This window comes from Canis aureus, chromosome 34, assembly GCF_053574225.1.
Source record: "Canis aureus isolate CA01 chromosome 34, VMU_Caureus_v.1.0, whole genome shotgun sequence".
Lineage (NCBI taxonomy): Eukaryota > Metazoa > Chordata > Mammalia > Carnivora > Canidae > Canis > Canis aureus.
The window spans coordinates 4,552,137-4,572,026 of record NC_135644.1 but is presented as its reverse complement, the minus strand read 5'-3'; the positions used below and the strand labels follow the sequence as shown (position 1 = coordinate 4,572,026).

The window sequence follows — 19,890 nt, the reverse complement described above, 5'->3', positions numbered from 1 at the left end:
AAACTAAGTAAAATAGAGATGGGACAGTGAATACTTATTTTGTGCTGGGCTCTGTGCTTTTTCAAAAAAAAAAAGTCTCATTCAAGGGATCCCTGGGTGGCTCAGCGGTTTGGCACCTGCCTTTGGCCCGGGGCGTGATCCTGGAGGCCCGGGATCGAGTCCCACATCGGGCTCCCTGCATGAAGCCTGCTTCTCTCTCTGCCTGTGTCTCTGCCTCTCTCTATGTGTCTCTCATGAATAAATAAGTAAAATCTTTTTTAAAAAAAGTCTCATTCGAGGCATTCCCTTACTTCTCTGTCTTTTCACTTTGCTATTCTCTCTGCCAGCTTGCTCACGTCTCAGATTTGCCGGCCTGCTTGCTGTTTTACACGTTTGGCATCATCCCAGTTTAGACTTGTCTCCAGGAAGGCCTGAGAATTTTCTGGGTAGAATGGCAACGTAATTAGTAAGGAAGGAAAGGGAATGACCACAAGTCATGATTTTGCTAATGCACAGAAGAAAAACGTTAAGTAGGTATTATATTTCTTAGATGAACCCATGTGTGCACCCCTTTCTGCGCGCAAAGAAGGGCACTTCTTTTCCCTTTTCCCATCACGCGTCTACATAGTCACCTTGGCTGCTAATGTGATAGCTGCCAATTCTGAAGCAAGAGTAAAGTTGTACTCCGACAAGAGAAGAAGACTGCCTTTTACCGATTTCAAAACACCAAAGTGGCACTTGCAAGATACTTTATTTATTGCAAGAGACATCGCAATCAGTTGACGCTGGTTCTCACTGACTCACTGTTGAACGTAGTCTGCACTGGCCCTCAGATCTGGGTTCTCTGGCCCCTGCAGCTCGGGTTCCGTGGTCCTTAAGTTAATGACCGTATAGGAACCTGGAGAACCTGTGCAGAAGCCTTCACAGAACTTCCTGGGGGCATTTCTGATAGCCCTGGCTTGGGGCGTTTGGGCCTTCCTAGGGCTGGGTGGGCTCACCAGAACCCGTGAGCCAAAGCAGGTTACTATGGGGAGAGTGATTCCCCAAAGGAAAAACGTACTAGGTAGACAGATGAAAGGTCTTGTTCAATAGATGTGATAAAAATGGAGATAACTGGCTAGGGTTATTAAGAACAAAATGAAGTAAGAAAAGCGTAAACCGGACTTAGCAGCTGATATGAAGGTGGTCTTGCTGTAGGTTGTTTTCTACCCCATTGTAATGAAAAGACTCCCGGTTTTAGAGGACTCCAAATGGGAACATTTCTTTTATCTGATATGGAATCTATGAATAGCATTTCAGCTTCTACTTGCTGAGTGTTTTTTTTTTTTTTTCTCCTCTAAGGCAGTGGTCTTCAGATGGAAAAGTAATAGATTAAGGCTTCCAAATTTAGATAACACAGAATTATTAATTTTATTTGATTTCTGTAGGCTAGAAAGCAGATTGATACAAAATGAGAAAATGTGTCTTGACAGTTTCCAACAGTGAATGAGGATGGCCAGCCTTATTCAGCATAGGAAAGGCAGATAATTAATGGGTAGTTAGTAGTTATTTGCATTTGTAAATGTTTAAATGAGTTCTTTAAAAATTCTACTAGATTGTAACTGTCCTTGTGGAGCAGGCAACTGGTTATTACACTTATACATATGCGCACATCGCTCAGAGTGACTGCTTCCTAACCTAGTAAAGAATAGGAATAGAAAAGTTTTGTTGCTTAACTCTCTGGGAAGGAGGTGACTGGGACAGGAGGTTGAGGTCCCCTAGTGATTGAGCTGCTCTGAGAGGGTAGGAGAAACGCGGCTGAACTTTCCATCCCTCCAGAGTGTCTCCATAGCTCCTGAGTCACAGCATACCGTTTGCAAAGCACTGTAAGTAAGACCAAGGATGGGATTCGAAGCACTTTATAGCATTACTTGTAACTAATTCTGTGAGATGGGTACTCATCTGTGTTTTTCATTCATGTACATGTAGAGATGGCACTAAGAATATTTGACGGTTAAAAAAAAGGAAAAAAAAAAGGAAAAAAAAAGGAAAAAAAAAGAAAAAAAAAAGAATATTTGACGGTTGATGGTATAGGCCTCCGTGTAGTACTGACCAGTCAGAGCAGCCTGCATCTATAAACATCTGAGACACCTGATAGGTGCTTCAGCCAGCCTACCTCTAGGGATATCAAATATGCAAAGCTGTGCAAAATTCCTATTAATAAGTCTCTTTATCTGTTAAAATGCATCCTTTAGCTCTGTTTCAGTCTATTTCATTAATATCAAAATCATTTTTTTTCATTTTTTTTCAAAATATTTCTAGTAAAAAGTTGTATTGGGAATTTTACAGTTTCCTGGCTGTTGAAGCCATGACACATATAATTTGCATGTTATTTGTATTTATATTACTTAATATAGTTAAATATGCTACCTACCTAAAGGCTGCCTTTTTGGGACATAAATTATCTAAGTAACTAAATGATTTATCCAGGCTACAGTTTTGTCCAATCAGCTGTAATGCTTTATACCTCATGTGTGTGTCTTATTTGAGGGCAGCGGCATTATCATCGCGTTATTGACACCTTGAGTAACGTCTATCACGCATGGATGTTAGGGGTTCGTGGTACTTCCTGCCTCTCCTTTTTTCTTTTCTTTCTTTCTTTTTTTTTTTTTTTAAATTTGGGGTGTACACAAAAGGCTTACTACCCAAACGTGAATAGTATTGCCTTTGTTACTTTCTTCCAGTATCTCAAACAGACTGGATTGGGGAATGAGGCTTGGATCAAGAATTTTATGAGGGACTTCCTCCTCCCTAACCATGGAATTGGATGGGAGTTCTGTATCATGGGTCTCACCCTATCATTCAGTCACAGGGAAATCAGCAATAAACCACAGGGCCGGACATGGGTCCTGAAAAACGTGAGAGGAAGGAAGGAAGGGGCCAACTTCTTGCCTTAGGCATAGTAGCCCTGTACACCCAGTACAACATGAAATGTGGTCAGTGAATGTCACTGTCAGTGAATGTCAGTTCTGACCAGTCTAATTAGCCATCCCTTTTTTATTGCTAACATGATCATCTGCAAACACATTTTCTCAGCATATATATTGTTATATATACTCAGTAATGGAAAATCTGCAAGTTCCATTGAAGCAAAGGCTGGGGTATTGGACATTGTTGGATGGATGATTGGATTTGATGATTTAAATTGCCTTCTAGCCCAGACACTCTATGCTCCTTTTATCTTTGACATTTCTTTCACCTGAAATTATTTAGTGTCCTTGGGATTGGGTAGATCTGGATCAGAGGGCGTTCTAGTTCATGGAAAGGGATGAAATCTATGGGAAATATCCTTGCTCTTAAGTTTGTTTTCTTTCACTCACAATTTGACCTTGCCACAGGGTACGGGTAGCCTGGTGCAAAGTGTAACCAAGCACCGTAGGTAGCGATGTATATGCATGAACACTGAAGCAGCTTTTGCTCTGTGAGAAGCTATGAGCCCTTTGGTTTATTGGCTGTGGTCTGATGACTACCAAGCTGTAGGACTGAAGTTTTAATTACTTTTTTTTTATTAGATATGATCTCTATAAACTGTCAGATAATGCTGATTGTGATTTTGGAGACTAATCTAAAATAGACAAATAAAATTGACCTTCTGCCTGAAAAATACAAAGTTAGATATTAATTCTTTAAAATATAGCATGTTTAGTGAAGATTGGGGATAAATGATCTCATCGATTGCTGTGTACTTAGCAAACAATTTCAGATGTAGTAAGACATGAATATAGTAGGAAAGAGTAGTGAGTCTTTCCTTGAAGATGGGTAGCAATCACATTTCTTCTTGCTTATTTATTCATTTTATTTATTTGTAACTGTTCTATTTAGGGTAGATTGGTGGGCACTGAGGGACTCATGAAGTGGTGGAGGGGTGAGCTAACATGCCAATCCTACCTTTGGTGTCTGCTTTTGTTTTTACTGAGAATTATTTTCAGTATTTATGTTTCAAAGTTCATTTTACTTTTATTTATTATAGCAACAGATGATATTTTTCTGGTACTGCTAATTCAGTTTTTTAATGGAAGTAATTCTAGATTTGTTGGGTGTATTACTGTAAATACAGTGATACAGAGCGCAGTGAAAATGCTAAAGCTACAAACATTATGGATTAAACTTGCAACAACACTATTTTATAGGAAATATGTAAAATGTTATATATCTTTTAACATAAGTTAAGAAAAAAATATTCTGTTTCAGAGGAATTTCAGGTTAGGAACTTGAAATTTAGCAATTTTGAGGTAATTGAATTGAGCAGTTTGACATACTCACTGTTGGAGAATTATACAACTTTGTAAAGTTTCAAGATCTTGCTTCCTATTTTTTGAGAAATGTTTATGTAGCTATAAAAAAAATTGGGACACCTGGGTGGCTCAGCAGTTGAGCATCTCCCTTTGGCTCAGGGCGTGATCCCGGAATCGGGGATCAAGTCCTGCATCAGGCTCCCTTCGAGGAACCTGTTTCTCCCTCTGCCTGTGTCTCTGCCTCTTTCTCTCTGTGTCTCTCATGAATGAATAAAAAAATGGTCACGTAGGAAATATTTTTCAGAAAGATGGAAAACTCTTTGGCTCATTATGTGTTATTGTATATTGTCCCTCATGGCCTTATCTAATTTTTTTTTTTTTTTTGGATGACTCCAGTGAAATTGCTTTAGCAAACTTGCCAGATAAGAGCTTTTCATAGGTTGATGATAACCTATAAAGAAAAGTTCTTTAGTGGACATATCTATGCTTGTTTGTTTTATTTGTTTAATTAAAAGTTATCTTTATGTTATGAGATATAACAATCATAGGGATGATTGCAAATAACATCAAAGTATAGTGTAATGAATTTTACAAAACTATAACATGTCCTAGGTCAAACATTAGAACATCTACAGCTTTCAAGAGGCTGCTCCTCCCACATATTCCCTGTTTTAGCTACACTCTACTGACTTTTGTGATCAACTTGCCCTTGCTTTTCTTTATATTGTTTAACCACGTATGTCTGCATTCCTAGGCAATGAGGTTTAAAAAATATATGCAAATGGAACTACCCTACATGTAATATTTTTGTGCCTTGTTCTTTTGTTCAAAATCATACTTAAAACATTGATCTTTTACTTCGTTTTGAGAAATTTTAATTGTCTTTCATGTGAAATAATTATCTGGATTGATCGAAATTTATTCTTATGTATCATTAACAGGTATTTGTCTCACTTCTTTTCAAGTTTTGTTCCTCTAGTTGATTGTTTTAATGTACAAGTACATATAGACTCTCATTTACTTGCCATGATCTTGATTCTTTTGTAGAGGATTTTTGATTGCTATTTTTTCTAGTTCTTGGATTATCATATCAATTTATAGAGTGCAAAGATTTTAAGCAGAAGGGAAAGGAATAGATGTTGCCCTTTGAAATGATTGAATAAACTTACTAGAGAAGCATATGGTATGAAGTATGGCATGAAAAGAGCTGAGTGGTAACAACAAGGTTTCAGGGAATAGGGTCTGTTTAGTTTCAAGAGGAGAATCAACAAAGGAAGAAAAACAGTTGGCATCTTCATGTTTAGTAACCTTTTGGCTTTATTGCTTGGAAAATTCAGCATTCTGCCAAAACCATTGCAAGTTTATGACAGTGTAGAGAAGTAAGTAATTGTGATCGAAGGATTTTTTTTACCTAGAATCCTTTCACATAAGGAATGTGATTATGTTTGGAGCCTAAATATGTATGTTATGGAAAAAGAAAAGTAAGAGCAGGTTTTTATTTTTATTTTTTTAACTGGGACAGTCCTGTTGTTGACAGCAACTCGAGTCCCCAGATCCACAGATATTTCACCCTACATATTTTGAGATGCTCCCTGTGGAGTCCCAGCATAAAGATTTGGCTGACACTTCAATGACTGTTCAATTAAATGAGTGATGTAAACAATATTGGAAATTTAGTTGAAAAAGAAGGGCAAAATAAAACTTGAGATTTCCTTAAAATCAAGTTATTATTTTTTCTTTGAGAGAAAGAATGTGGGAGTCGGGGGCGGAGGGGCAAAGGGAGAGTATCTCAGGAAGACTCTGCACTGAGCACGGAACCCGATGTGGGCTTGATCTCATGGCACTGAGATCATGACTTGAGCTGAAATCCAGAGTTGGATACTCAACTGACTGAGCCACCCAAGTGCCCCAAATAAAGTTATTGTTAATTGAGTTCCAACTTCTCTTTAGTCTCTACTTTCGTAAGTGGAACTACCACCCACCCAAGTCCCTCAAGTCAGAAATAAGGAGTCAAACTCACCTTCTTTGGTTTATGTACTACCAACTATCAAATTCTATTGCTTCTTTCTCTTAAACGTCAGTATACTTCCTTCATGTTCTCCATTGCCATTACCTCAGTTTGGGGAAGTATTTCTCATCTAGTGGATTGAAATTTTTTTTTTTGCCTCCTTCTTTTTTTTTAAAGATTTTATTTATTTATTCATGAGAGACACACACAGAGAGAGGGAGAGACACAGGCAGAGGGAGAAGCAGGCTCCATACAAGGAACCTGATGTGGGACTTGATCCTGGGAACCCAGGATCACGCCCTGAGACGAAGGTAGACGCTCAACCACTGAGCCACCAGGCATCCCTTTTGCCTCCTTTCAAAGATCCTTTATCTTAGGTATTTTCAGAAGGAAAATTCTTTTTTAAAATTGAATTATAATTGGCATACAATATTATATTAGTTTCAGATGTATAAGATAGTAATTCAGTATTCTGACACCTTACAAAATGATCACTGTGATCTATTTAGTTATCATGTCACCATATAAAGTTATTACAATATTTATTGGCTATATCCCCATATGCTATATAATACATTCTGGTATTCTGGAATTACTTATTTTATAACTGGAAGCTTGTACCTCTTCATTCTCTTCACCTGTCTTACCTATCCTCCATCCCCCTCCCCTCTGTCAACCTCTTGTTTGTTGTCTGCTTCTATGAGTTTATTTCTGTTTTGTTAGTTCATTTGTTTTGTTTTTATATTACATATATAAGAGAAATATATGGTATTTGTCTTTCTCTGTCTGACTTATTTCACTTAGCATAATACCGTCTAGGTCCATCCATGTTGTTACAAAAGACAAGATTTCATTCTTTTTTATGACTAATATTTTATATTATATACATATATATGTATATACAGATACTAATGTTATATGTGTACACACACACACAGACACACGCACACAAGTTTTGACACAGGGTGGCCTGAGCATGCCTTCCAGTGTAGGCTAGAGGGTGAGCACTAACGATGACACCCATTGTCATCAGCGATTAGGATGAGATCGCACAATTAGCATCTAGCATTTCTATTAAAGTCCCTGTTGTTTCCTGCCTCTTTGATATCCACTTTGAAATTAGTGTGTCCCCCTTACTTATGGTCTAGTAACATTCTGTTGCTTTTGTGCTGGACCTCGGGGGGAATGAGTTTGCTCATGAACCCTTTGAGACTGGGATCTCTGTTCTCTACAGTTCTATGATTCTCCTGGTCTTATTCCCTATAGATTTGCAAGACCAGATGTATTGGGGCTTGCCTTTCTGGTGCCAGCCCTCAGGGTTGGGGTCCCTGGTGTGGGGCAAAATACCTTCATTCCAAGAGGAAGTGTTTCCTACCTTTGAACCCTTTTGGAGGACAGCCTTATCTCTTATTATCCCAATTCATAGAAACATTACTGATTATTATTATTTTTTCCTTTTTTTCCTCTTTTTCTTTCCCTTTCTGGTTCTACTCAATTTACTAAGTGGATCCTCTGCTCACGCAATTGTATTTGAAATTGTCACTGAAATTCTTAAAGCATTTGGAAATGACCTGTGTTTTTTACATAACATGCTCAAGCCTTGAAATGTGTTCACATATGATGTTATCTTTATTGAAGAAAATACTTTAACATGATCATATAAATCATTACCACTCACATTGTAATTTCATCATTTCTGAAATCAATATCTAGAGCCATACAGCCTTTAAAGATCTTCTTTTCATATTTTCCAATGCTAGAATATTATAAAGAATGAAACCTGTGCTTTGATTAAGACCCAGAAAACAGTCTCTAGAAATTGGTATTGGAATTTTTTACATAGAAATCTTTCTTTCCTACTCATAAAAATATCTCTCTTCTACTTTCTTTTTATTTTAGTGGAATGTCACTTTTGTTGCATACTTACATGCTGTTTTGATTTAGGACATTTTTTTTTCCCTCCAAAAACAAAAACAATATTAAAATCTTATTATAAGATAAATTTAGATTTATTTGGTTTTTCTAATCAGCTTTACCTAAAATTATTAGTAGCAAGCAAAAATTCATACAAAATACTTTAGAGAGCTCAAATTAAAATCGTTAAAATTATGTTTATATTCTGTCAAAGAGCATGATCTGTTCTTTTTACTTAACTCTGCTGGTACATTTTACATTTTGCCTAAATTAATTTTTTTTTGACATTAGTTGGCACTGCCATTAGACTGATTGTAAGATTAAGTTTACATGTGTTTCAGCAAGATACTTCCTTTTTGGTCATATCAAGAAAATATCATGTACAATCTGAAATATTTGCAAGAGTATTATCACCAAAAACACGATTGTGGCCATGTCTTCTTGGAACAAATTTACATTATGTGCTATATACACAATCCAGCCAGTAGAGTGCTTCTGGATTTTTGGTCCAAATTCTGGCTTAAATGAATTTTCTTTATCAACCACAACTATCCCAGGCTTGTCATGGACAATATTTTGAATCAATGACTAAAATGGAAGACCATTACCTAAGTTGCAATTTGTATGTTTTTAAAATTAAGTTTTTAATTTTAATTCCAGTATAGTTAGGATTCAGTCTTATGTTAGTTTAAGGTGTACAATAAAGTGGTTTAATAATTCCGTACATTACTCGGTGTGCATCATGACAAGTATACCATTTAATCCCTATCACCTATTTTACACAACCCCCTACCACCGCCCCTCTGGTAAGCATCAGTTTGTTCTCAGTAGTTAGGAGTCTGTTTCTCGGTTTGCTTCTTTCTCTGTCCTTTTTTCCCCCCTTTGCTCATTTGTTAGTTTCTTAAATTCTGCAGGAGTGAAATCATGTGGTATTTGTCTTTCTCTGGCTTAAACTGCTTAGCATTATACTCTAGCTCTAACCACGTCATTACAAATGGCAAGATTCCATTCTTTTTTTATGGCTAAATAGTATTCCATTCCAAAAATCTCTTTTTTTATCCATTCATCTACCAGTGGATACTTGGTCTGGTTCCATAATTTGGCTATTATGCTGCAGAAAACATAGGGGAGGATGTATACCTTTGAAATAGTGTTTTTGTATTTTTTGGGTAAATAGTAATGTGATTACTGGATCCTAGGGTAGTTCTATTTTTAGCTTTTTGAGGAAACTCGTTATTATTTTCCATAGTGGCTGCATTTTTACCAACAGTACGAGAGGATTCCTTTTTCTCCACATCCTCACTGACCCTTGTTTTTTATATGGTTTTGATTTTAGCCATGCTGCCAGGTGTAAGGTGATATCACATTGCAGTTTTGATTTGCATTTCCCTCATGCTGAGTGACGTTGAGCATCTTTTCATGTATCTGTCGGCCATCTGGATGTCTCGTTTGTGTCTTCTGCCCATTTTAATTGGATTATTTATTTTTGGGTGTTGAGTTGTAAAAGTTCTTTATTATGTTTTGGATACTAATCCTTTATTGGATATGTCATTTGCAAATCTTTTGCCACTCAGTAGGTTACCTTTTAGTTTTGTTGATTGTTTCCTTCATTGTGCAGAAGCTTTTTATTTTGATGTAGTCCCAATATTTTATTTGTGCTTTAATTTTCTTTGTCTAAGGAGACGTATCTAGAAAGAAATTGCTATGGCCGATGTCAAAGAAATTACTGCCTGTGCTCTCTTGTGGGATTTTTATGGTTTCAGTCTCTGTGCCAAGCATGGAGCCTGATGGAGGGCTCAATCCCACGACCCTGAGATCATGACCTGAGCCCAAACCAAGAGTTGGATACTTAACCAGCTGAGCCACCCAGGCGCCCCAATAGGGATTGCTTTGAATGTGTATATTGCTTTGGTTAGTAGACATTTTAACAGTATTTGTTCTTCTAATCCATGAACACGGCATCCATTTCTTTGTGTCGTCTTCAATTTCTTTCTTCCGTGTTTTATAGTTTTCAGAGTATAGGTCTTTTACGTCTTTGATTAAGCTTGTTCATAGGTATTTTATTATTTTTAGGGAAATTGTAAATGGGATCGTTTTCTTAATTTCTCTTTCTGCTACTTTATTGCTAGTGTATAGAAATGCAACAGATTCCTGTACATTAATTTTATGTCCTATCATGTTACTGAATTCATTTATGAGTTCTAGTAGTTTTTTGGTAGAGTCTTTAGGGTTTTCTACATATAGTATTATGTCATCTGTACAAAGTGAAAGATTTACTTGATCCTTACCAATCTGGATGCTATTTATTTATTTATTTATTTATTTTTTAATTTATTTTGTCTGATTATTGTGGCTAAGAGTTCTAGTACTTTGTTGAATAAAAGTGATGAGAGTGGACACCTTTGTCTTATACTTGACCTTAGGGGGAAAGTCCTCAGTTTTTCACCATTGAGTATGATGCCGGCTGTGGGTTTTTCATATAAGGTCTTTATTATGTTGTGGTATGTTCCCTCTAAACCTACTTTGTTGAGGGTTTTTATCATGAATGTATGCTTTTTATGCATCTGTTGAAATGATCATATAGTTCTATTCTTTCTCTTGCTGATGTGATGTATCACATGAATTGATTTGAGAATATTGAACCACGCTTGCATCTGAGGAACAAATTCCCCTTGATCATGATGAATGCTTTTTTCGAATGTATTGTTGGATTTGGTTTGCTAGTATTTTGTTAGGGAATTTTGCATCTCTATCAGAGATATTGGCCTGTAGTTCTCTTTATCTGTGGTCTCTTCATCTGGTTTTCGTATCAGAGTAATACTGGCCCTTTAGAATGAATTTGGAAGTATTTCTTCCTCTTCTATTTTTTGGAATAGTTTGAGAAGAGTAAGTGTTAATTATTCTTTAAATGTTTGCTAGAATTCACCTGTGAAGCCATCTGGTCCTGAACTTTTGTTACTGATTCAATTTCGTTGCTGGTAATTGGTCTTTTCAAAATGTCTATTTCTTTGCGCTTCAGTTAGGGTGGGTTATATGTGTTTAGGTATTTACCTATTTTTTCCAAGTTGTCCAATTTCTTGACATATAATGTTTCATCATATGCTCTTACACTTGTTTGTATTTCTGTGGTGTTAGTTGTTCTTTCTCCTCTTTCATTTGTGATTTTGTTCATTTGAATCCTCTCTGGTGACTCTGGCTGGAGTTTTATCAAATTTGTTGAACTTTCAAAGAATCAGCACTTGGTTTCATTGATCTGTTCTATTGGTTTTTTTTTTTTTTTAGATTCTATATAATTTATTTCTGTTATAATCTTTATTATTTCCTTCCTTCTGCTGGTTTTGGATTTTGTTTGTTCTTTTTCTATCTCCTTTAGATGTAAGGTCAGGTTGTTTATTTGAGATTTTTCTTGCTTCTTGAGGTAGATCTGTATTGCTATCAACTTTCCTGGTAGAACCACTTTTGCTGCATCCCAAAGATTTGGACCATTATATTTTAATTTTCATTTGTTTCCACATAATATTTTATTTCTTTTATTTTTGGGTGACCTAAAAATTGTTTAGTAGCATGTTATGTAACCTCCATGTATTTATGCTCTTTCCACACTTAATTGTGTTTGATTTCCAGTTTCACAGCATTGTGGTTAGAAAAGATGCATGTTGTGACTTCAGTTCTTTTGAAATTGTTGATACTTTTTTTGCTGCCTAATGTAATCTATTCTGGAGAATGTTCCATAGCACCTGAAAAGAATGTGTAGTCTGTTATTTAGAATAGAGTGTTCTGAATATCTGTTAAATCCATCTGGTCAGTGTGTCATTCACTGTTTTCTTGTTGATTTTCTGTTTGGATGATCTGCCCATTGTTGTAGGTGGGGTATTAAAGTTCCCTACTATGATTGTATTGCTATTTATATTAGTTCCTTTGGTTTTTTATTATCTTTATGTATATGGGTGCTCCCGTGTTGGATGCATAAATATTTACTATTGTTGTATCTTCTTGTTGGATTGTCCCTTTTATTATTAAATACTGTCCTTTGTCTCTTGTTACAGTCTTTGTTTTAAAATCTGTTTTGTCTGATATAAGTATTGCTGCCCTGGCTTTCTTTTGATATCCATTTGTATGATAAATGTTTCTCTATCCCCTACCTTCACTTTCAGTCTGCACGTATTCTCAGATCTGGAATGAGTCGCTTGTAGGCAAAAAGATGTGTCTCCTTGTCATATCTTCTCATAAGACTCTTAGGATCAAGGTGTTCCTGGCTAAGAAACAAAAGCAGAATTTTCTCATTCCCTAGTGAATTTGGACGAAAACTGGTAATTAAATCAGGTATAACTCAAAGAGGTGGCATTGGAGAATGAAGCTGGGCTTAAAAGGGATCGCAGGCATATGTACGCTGCATGAAGGTGCTGTGCTTGTATCCTATCACTGTGTAAACATCACTACTGCCTGAACAATAGACGTGTTTTATCAGGGAAATGATTCTTCTCTGTTACTATACTTCTGCACCAGTAGGTTGGTTCAGTGATTACATATTTATGTGAGACATTTCAAAATGTCTATTTCTTTGCGCTTCAGTTAGGGTGGGTTATATGTGTTTAGGTATTTACCTATTTTTTCCAAATTGTATCCTATCACTATGTAAACTATTGTTTGTTTGAAAAAAAGTAATTATTGATAAATATGTATTTATTGCCATTTTGATACTTGTTTAATGGTTGTTTTTGTAGTTTTTGTTTGATCCTTTCTTTCTTGCTTTCTTTTATGATTTTCTGGGTTTTTTTAGTGATGTACTTGGATTCCTTTCTCTTTATTCTTTGCATATCTATTAAGGATTTTTGATTTGTGGTTACCATTTGGTTCATATATAACATCTTCTGCATATAGCAGTCTATATGAAGTTGATAGTTGCTAAATTTAAGCCTATTCTTTATTCCTCTTCCCCCCATACTTTAGGTATATGGTGTCATATTTCACACCCTTTTATTCTGTGAATCCCTTGGCAAATTTTTACAGATATACTTCTTTTTACTGCTTTTGTGTTTTCTACTTTTTATACTCTCACTTATGGTCTTTTCTTTCCATTCAAAGAGTCTCCTTTAATATTTCCTATAGGGAAAAAAAAAATTTCCTGTAGGGTTTAGTGGTCACGAACCCTTTTAGTTTTTGTTTGCCTGCAAAATTCTTTATCTCCCTATTCTGAATGATTGCCTGCTGAATAGAGTATTAGCTGCAGATGTTTCCTTTTCAGCACTTTGAATATATCATGCCATTCTCTTCTGGCCTGCACAATTTCTGCTGAAAAAAATCCATTGATTAGCCTTATGGGGTTTCCCTTGTGTGTAAGTGTCTTCTTTTCTATTGCTGCTTTAACATTTTTTTTTTCTTTATCACTACTTTTACCATTTTAATTACTGTGTGTCTTGGTGTGGATCTCCTTGGGTTGACTTTGCTGGGGACTCTCTGTGCCTCCTGGATGTGGATATCTGTTTTCTTCTCCAGATTTGGGAAATATCCAGCTATTACTTCTTCAAATAAATTTTCTGCCTCCTTTACTTTCTCTTCTTTTTCTGGGATCCCTATAATGCAAATGTTACTACATTTGATAGAGTCACTGAGTTCTCTAACTCTATTCTCATTTTGCATATTTTTTTCTCTTACTTGCTCAGCTTGATTACTTTGTAATTCTGTCTTCCACATCATTAATTTCATTCCTCTGCTTTCTCTAGCCTGCTATTTATTCCATCAATTGTATTTTTAATTTCGATTGTTGTGTTCTTCATCTCTGAATAGTCCTTTTTTATCTGTGTCTTAAGGGTCTCACTGATGTTTTCCACTCTTTTCTCAAGTCCAGTGAGTATCTTTAGGATCATTACTTTAAATTCTCTATCGGGGGTATATTACTTATCTCCCTTTGCTTAGGTCTCTTTGTGCTATTCTTTCATTTGGGACACACTCTTCTCCTTATTTTGCCTAACTTTCTGTGTCTGTTTCTGTGTTAGGAAAGTCAGCTACATCTCTTGCTCTTGAAAGTAGTGGGCAGGGCTCTTTTAACAAAGTGGCATGGGTACTCTTCCTCAGGAGGAGTGTGGGCACTGCAGAGGCCCAGCCTGCTGAGGCCCCTTGGCAAAGTGTGCACAGGCAGGGATGCAATTTTAACAAGGTGCCTGTATCCTGCATGAGAGATCTGGGGGGGGGGGGGGGGGGGACTGGAGTTCAGGAGATGTGGTGTTGGCAAGGTTTGCACCAGTGTCCTGGGAGAGAAGACCTCCACTGACAGGACTGAGGCAGGCCTCATTGGAGGGGTTGGGGCTCATGGAATAAAGAAATTAGGTAGTGAATGCCAGCCCTGCCCTGGATCCCACAGGCAGCAGTGTGATTACGTGCTGAGCGGTGAGGAGAGTGAAAAGGCATTTGCCAACTCCTTTGTTCCTGGAGAAATTCCTCAGCCAACTCTAAGATTAGTAATTAACTCTCCCTTCCATGTGCCCCAGGCATTTTTTCAAATTGCTGCTTGCTGTGCTGTTTCTTTAAGGCAGGAATTCAGCTTCCTATTGCCCTCCAGGCTCTCCCAGAGCCAGGCCACTGATTTTAATGCTCCAGGCTTTAATTTCTGCTAGTTGTAAGGACTCAGGAAGTTTGGCCCCTGTGATTTTCAAAGCCAAATGCTATGGGGATTCATCTTCCCTGTGCAGGCTCCCCAGTGTGATCGTCTGTTTCTGACCCCTCTCTGTGCCTGTAGCTCCCTCCCTCCAGTGGCCAGACCCTTGGATTTAGCTCCCCACTGCGTCTCTGCCCTTCAACGTGGCCTCTTCTCTTAGTTGTAGAGTTTGTTCTGTTAGCCTTCATGTTGTTTTCTGGGTTATGTGCACTGATAGGAGTGTTATGTAGTTGTATCTGTAGGATGAAGTGAGTTTAGCATACTCCTACTCCACCATTTTCCTGGAAGTGCCCTCACAATTTGTACTTTATGTGAGAGATATAAAAGTGATGACAAGCTACAAAATTTGAACTTCTCAAGAATAAGGCTGTGGGAGTGGACCACTCTGTATGTAGGCTATAAAGGGACGCCTTGTCTTTAGAGGATTCAAAAATAACAAAAGTGGCTAAAAGTTAGTGTCCTTTTTCATGGTCACCATGCACCAGCAATTCTAATATCATTGGTAAAATAATCTCTTAGAAAAAAAAAATTAGTCTTTTACTTACCTAAGTCCTAAATAATTGTTGCAGTTACTATTCAAATTTAATAATATGTAATCAAATTAACATGTTTTATTACTTTTCCTTTAGTAAACTTTGCATTCTACATGGAAATTCATTTCAGACCTTTTGATTGTACTGTTGGTTCCTGACATATGAGTTGACTCAACTCCGTGCTTTGAGAGTTAGTTATCAAAAGTTTGGAATTGTTCAAACTGCTTTAGACTCTGTCTCTCCCCACCCCTTCTTTTTTGTCTTCCTACTTTCTTATTAAAATTTGCTCTTGGGAATAATTCTGGAACCTTTTCAAATTAAAGATAAAACGATTGATAAAATTTTGCAATATGCTCAGGGCTATTGATATTTTATCAAGTTACACCAAAGGAATGAATATGATTTTTAGAATTTCAGATGTCATTTAGTTGGGTGAATAGAGTAGATACTTACAGGAGGAGCAGGGCTCTTCTTGAAGTAACCTTGAACTATAATTTATTTCACCGCTACCATATCTCTGCTTGCTTTTAAGGATTTTTAGGATTATGTAGTTTTCTCCAGCATCTGTATGCACACTATAGAAATTATTTTACCTTTTATTTTAAAGGCCATTCTTGCTTGAGCATTGATAATACTGGCATAAGCACAGTCCAGGGAAATCTTGGGGACCCAAAGCCTGAGATAATGAGAATCTACTCTGAGATTCCCTGTGAAAGTGACCTAATGACTAAAAAAATATATATCTTTTAATTAAAAAGGAGGTATTTATTGAACGTTATCAGAGACACCTAAAGGTCCTAAAGAATGACATTTGTGTACAAATTATTTCAGAGAAAAATCACCCACTTTCTGTAGGTGAAGTTTTCAAACTGTAGTTCTACCAAACCCAAAGATTCAGTTCATCTGGGAAACGTACACAAAGCAATTGAAGACTGTCCCTGTTAGGTTCCATCTCCATCATCTCTCAATAGATTTCAGGGTCATAGGGAGTCATCGAAATGAAGTTGGGGATCTGTTAATTTTACAATTTATATAGAAAGAAATGGAGAACTTCAGGAATTTTTTGCTTAGGGTGGACAAATTACTATATCACTTTTTGATGTTGTAAACTACTTGGTGACTGCTTCATTCTTGGAATTATTAAAATGAATAGTCAACAGGAAGATGCTTGAGTTTTTAGATTTAACATAGAGAAATTGTGTGTATTTCTTAACTAAGAACATTGTTTCTTCTTTCTGGTTTCAGAGAATGTTTACAAAAGCTCATTGTGTTCACTTTGAGTAACAGGCCATAATGAGAGAAATCAGCCAGAAACTGCAAGCCAAATGACAGAAATCAAGAGCAGATACTTTAGGATAATGACATCTTTGATAAGTCTGTTACATTGGTACCTTTGAACCATGGGAAATCTCCATGGGGAATTAATGAATGAAGGGTAATAAAAATTTAAACAAAGAACTTTCAAGAGAGAATCTTTTATGGTAGTTGGAAACAGAATTAAAGAGACCAAAAGCTAGTTTCTGTGCCAGGTCATATTAATAAAGGCCAAAAATAGAATCAAAAGGACCAACTATGTGAAGCTTTCTGAGAAACTGGAGAAGAGAGCCAAATTCAACAGGGAAGCTATTTGCGTTGTAAACTACAAAAATATTGAAAAGTTACATTTGAGGTGCATAGTGAAACATATATATCTGAGACTTTTAAAATATCAGTAGAAAAGTAACACAGACAGTAAATATAAATATCCTCCTTAATTTTAAATCTAAGGAACAAATTTTCTTGTAGTGTTTTTCATAGACCTATATTTTTCTGTCGGATATAATAAAAACTACATGTTCTCAAATATTATCTACATATTCAAAATATTAATTAAGAGCCCAAAGTATAAAATTCTTTTTAAAAAATATTTATTTACTTATATGGGAGCTAGAGAGTGTGCATGCGTGTAAGTGGGAGGGAGGGGCAGAGGGAGAGGGAAAGAGAGAGTCTCAAGCAGACTTCCTGCTGAGTATGGAGCCAAGAAGTGGGGTGGGATCCCACCACCCTGAGATTATAACCCGCGCCAAAATCAAGAGTTGGAGGCTCAATGGGCTGAGATATCCAGGTGACCCCCAAAGTATAAAATGCTAAGATTATGATGATATGATGTGTGACGATTATTTAAAAAAGTGTTCTAAAATAAATAAATAGATAAATAAGTGTTCTAAAACATTTAAAGTGTTAGCAGAAAAAAATTTTTATTATAGAAATACATAATTTTAGCTCTTTTTTTAAAAAAAAGATTTTATTTATTTATTCATGAGAGACACAGAGAGAGAGGCAGAGACACAGACAGAGGGAGAAGAGGCTCCATGTAGGGAGCCCGATGTGGGACTCGATCCTGGGACCCCCAGGATCACGCCCTGAGCCAAAGGCAGATACTCAACCACTGAGCCACGCAGGCATCCCTAATTTTAGCTCTTAAATGAATGTTATTCTATAGTAGAAATGTGTGAACCCCAAAAAAGTAACACATTTTTATTGATTGATAGGAATGTTTTGTAAATTATGGACACTAATATTTTGGGTATTGTATGTATTACAATATTTCTTTATTATTTTTTTTAGCAACAGTGAGTATTTATGGGTTTAGTACTTTATTACGTGCTAGGGACTCTGCTTAATAATGGAGCTACAGCAATGAGCAAGGATCACATCTGTTAATCTCATAGTCAGATTCCTTCCCTACTACTTTCTTATGAACCATCCACGGAAAGCCCTTTCCCATTCCAAGAGTCAATAAATTTTTATCTTTTTTATTTTTATTTTATTTTATTTTTTAAATAAAATAAAAAAAATAAATTTTTATCTTTTTTTTTTTTTGGTCTAGTACTTGTATGAATCCAGTTTTTACATTTAAATCTTTGACATGTTGAGAATTTTTTTTGATATATGGACCATTGAACTTTTAAACAATTTTAGTAGCCTAGCTTTAAATAAAGTGTTATACATTTATAAGTAAAATATTTAGAAATATTTAGAATGTTTTGTTTTATTTATTTCTGAATAATATATGCTAATATTTCCCCTCCTCAACCTCTTCCTCATTTTGTGGTAATAAATTGGTATGGGGTTTTTGGGAGAAGTAGTCAATAGAAAATTGGAAAGCTTGACTCCAGCTAGAAAATGTAATTCTGAATACAGAGCTGGAGCATCTTTAAAATGCAGCTACTCCTGAAAAGTTTAGCTAATGTAAATGGTTTTATTAGACATGACGCTTGAAGACTAAATTGGATTTCATTCCTCATCTTGATTTAGTAATCTCATGTGCAAGTTTATGGTGCCCTTTAGTGTGATTAAAGATCTAAATTAAACTTAAGTGTTTATTATTTAATGAGACCATTTTAACAACTAATATAGAGCTCTTTACTGATCTCAGGGTCATACAATTCAATTGTTGTCTTCCTAAACCAATTTTTTCTTTTAAAAATGAGAAGTGATTGAGCTTTACAGGGTATATAAGCATATTATGTGGCATCTCACTAATCTGGTTTAATAGTGAAGAGAAAAGGAAGACAGCACCAAGTTTGAACCAATTAAAAATCTGAGTTTAATTAATAGAAAGAAGCATCATAAGACTTAAAACATATCTGATAGACTCTTGACTTTGAGCAGAACATTTAACCTCTGAAACTTAGTTTCTACATATATAGAGTGGTGATCTTACCAGCTTCCTGGACTTTGGTACCATGCCAGTCCTTTGATAAATAAATAGGATAATGCATATGATGGTCTTTTTAAACTACAAGGTTTTGTATGCATATTTACTATTGATAGTATTAATTTAAATGTAGACAGTAATCAAAATGAGTATTATTCATTATGTGTCTGCTTTAAAGAACAGATAACTCACATAATGCTTATAAGTGCATTTGAATACAGAGTTTTACAATGTGTGGCTTTCTAAACAGGCTGAAGGTTTCTCCATTATTTATTATTTATTTCTCTTAAAGATTTTTAATATATTTACTCATGAAAGACACACACACAGAGAAAGGCAGAGACACAAGCAGAGGGAGAAGCAGGCTCCATGCAGGGAGCCCAATGTGGGACTCAATCCCGGGTCTCCAGGATCATGCTCTGGGCCAAAGACAGGCGCTCAACCACTGAGCCACCCAGGCGTCCCAAGATTTCTCCTTTAATTCTAATTATTCTAACATGTCTTTTTTTTTTTTTTCCTCACATGTCTTTAAACTAAGTCACCAACTTTATGAGAAGTTTAAATGAGACATCAAGAACTATTAGCACATGGTATTTCAGTCATCATATATACAGTAATTTAGCATAAAAACTCATTTATGTGTTTGATTGTGTTTGGTATTTTTGTTTCTGTTCATTTTGTTATTTGTAACTCCAGTAGGATAATGAGCAATCTCTCTAATTTTTCTTTTTTTTTTTTTAAATTTTATTTATTCGAGAGAGAGAGAAAGAGAGAGAGACACACACACAGGCAGAGGAGAAGCAGGCTCCATGCGGGGAGCCCGATGT

At 36.1% G+C, this 19,890-nt stretch overlaps 1 long non-coding RNA gene across 3 annotated transcripts in view; it reads left to right on the top strand.

Annotated features, from left to right (window-relative positions):
• The window catches only part of LOC144304487 (uncharacterized), a 171,707-nt gene that overhangs the window by 85,895 nt on the left and 65,922 nt on the right, over positions 1-19,890 (top strand). The gene's annotated exons all lie outside the window — the stretch shown is intronic.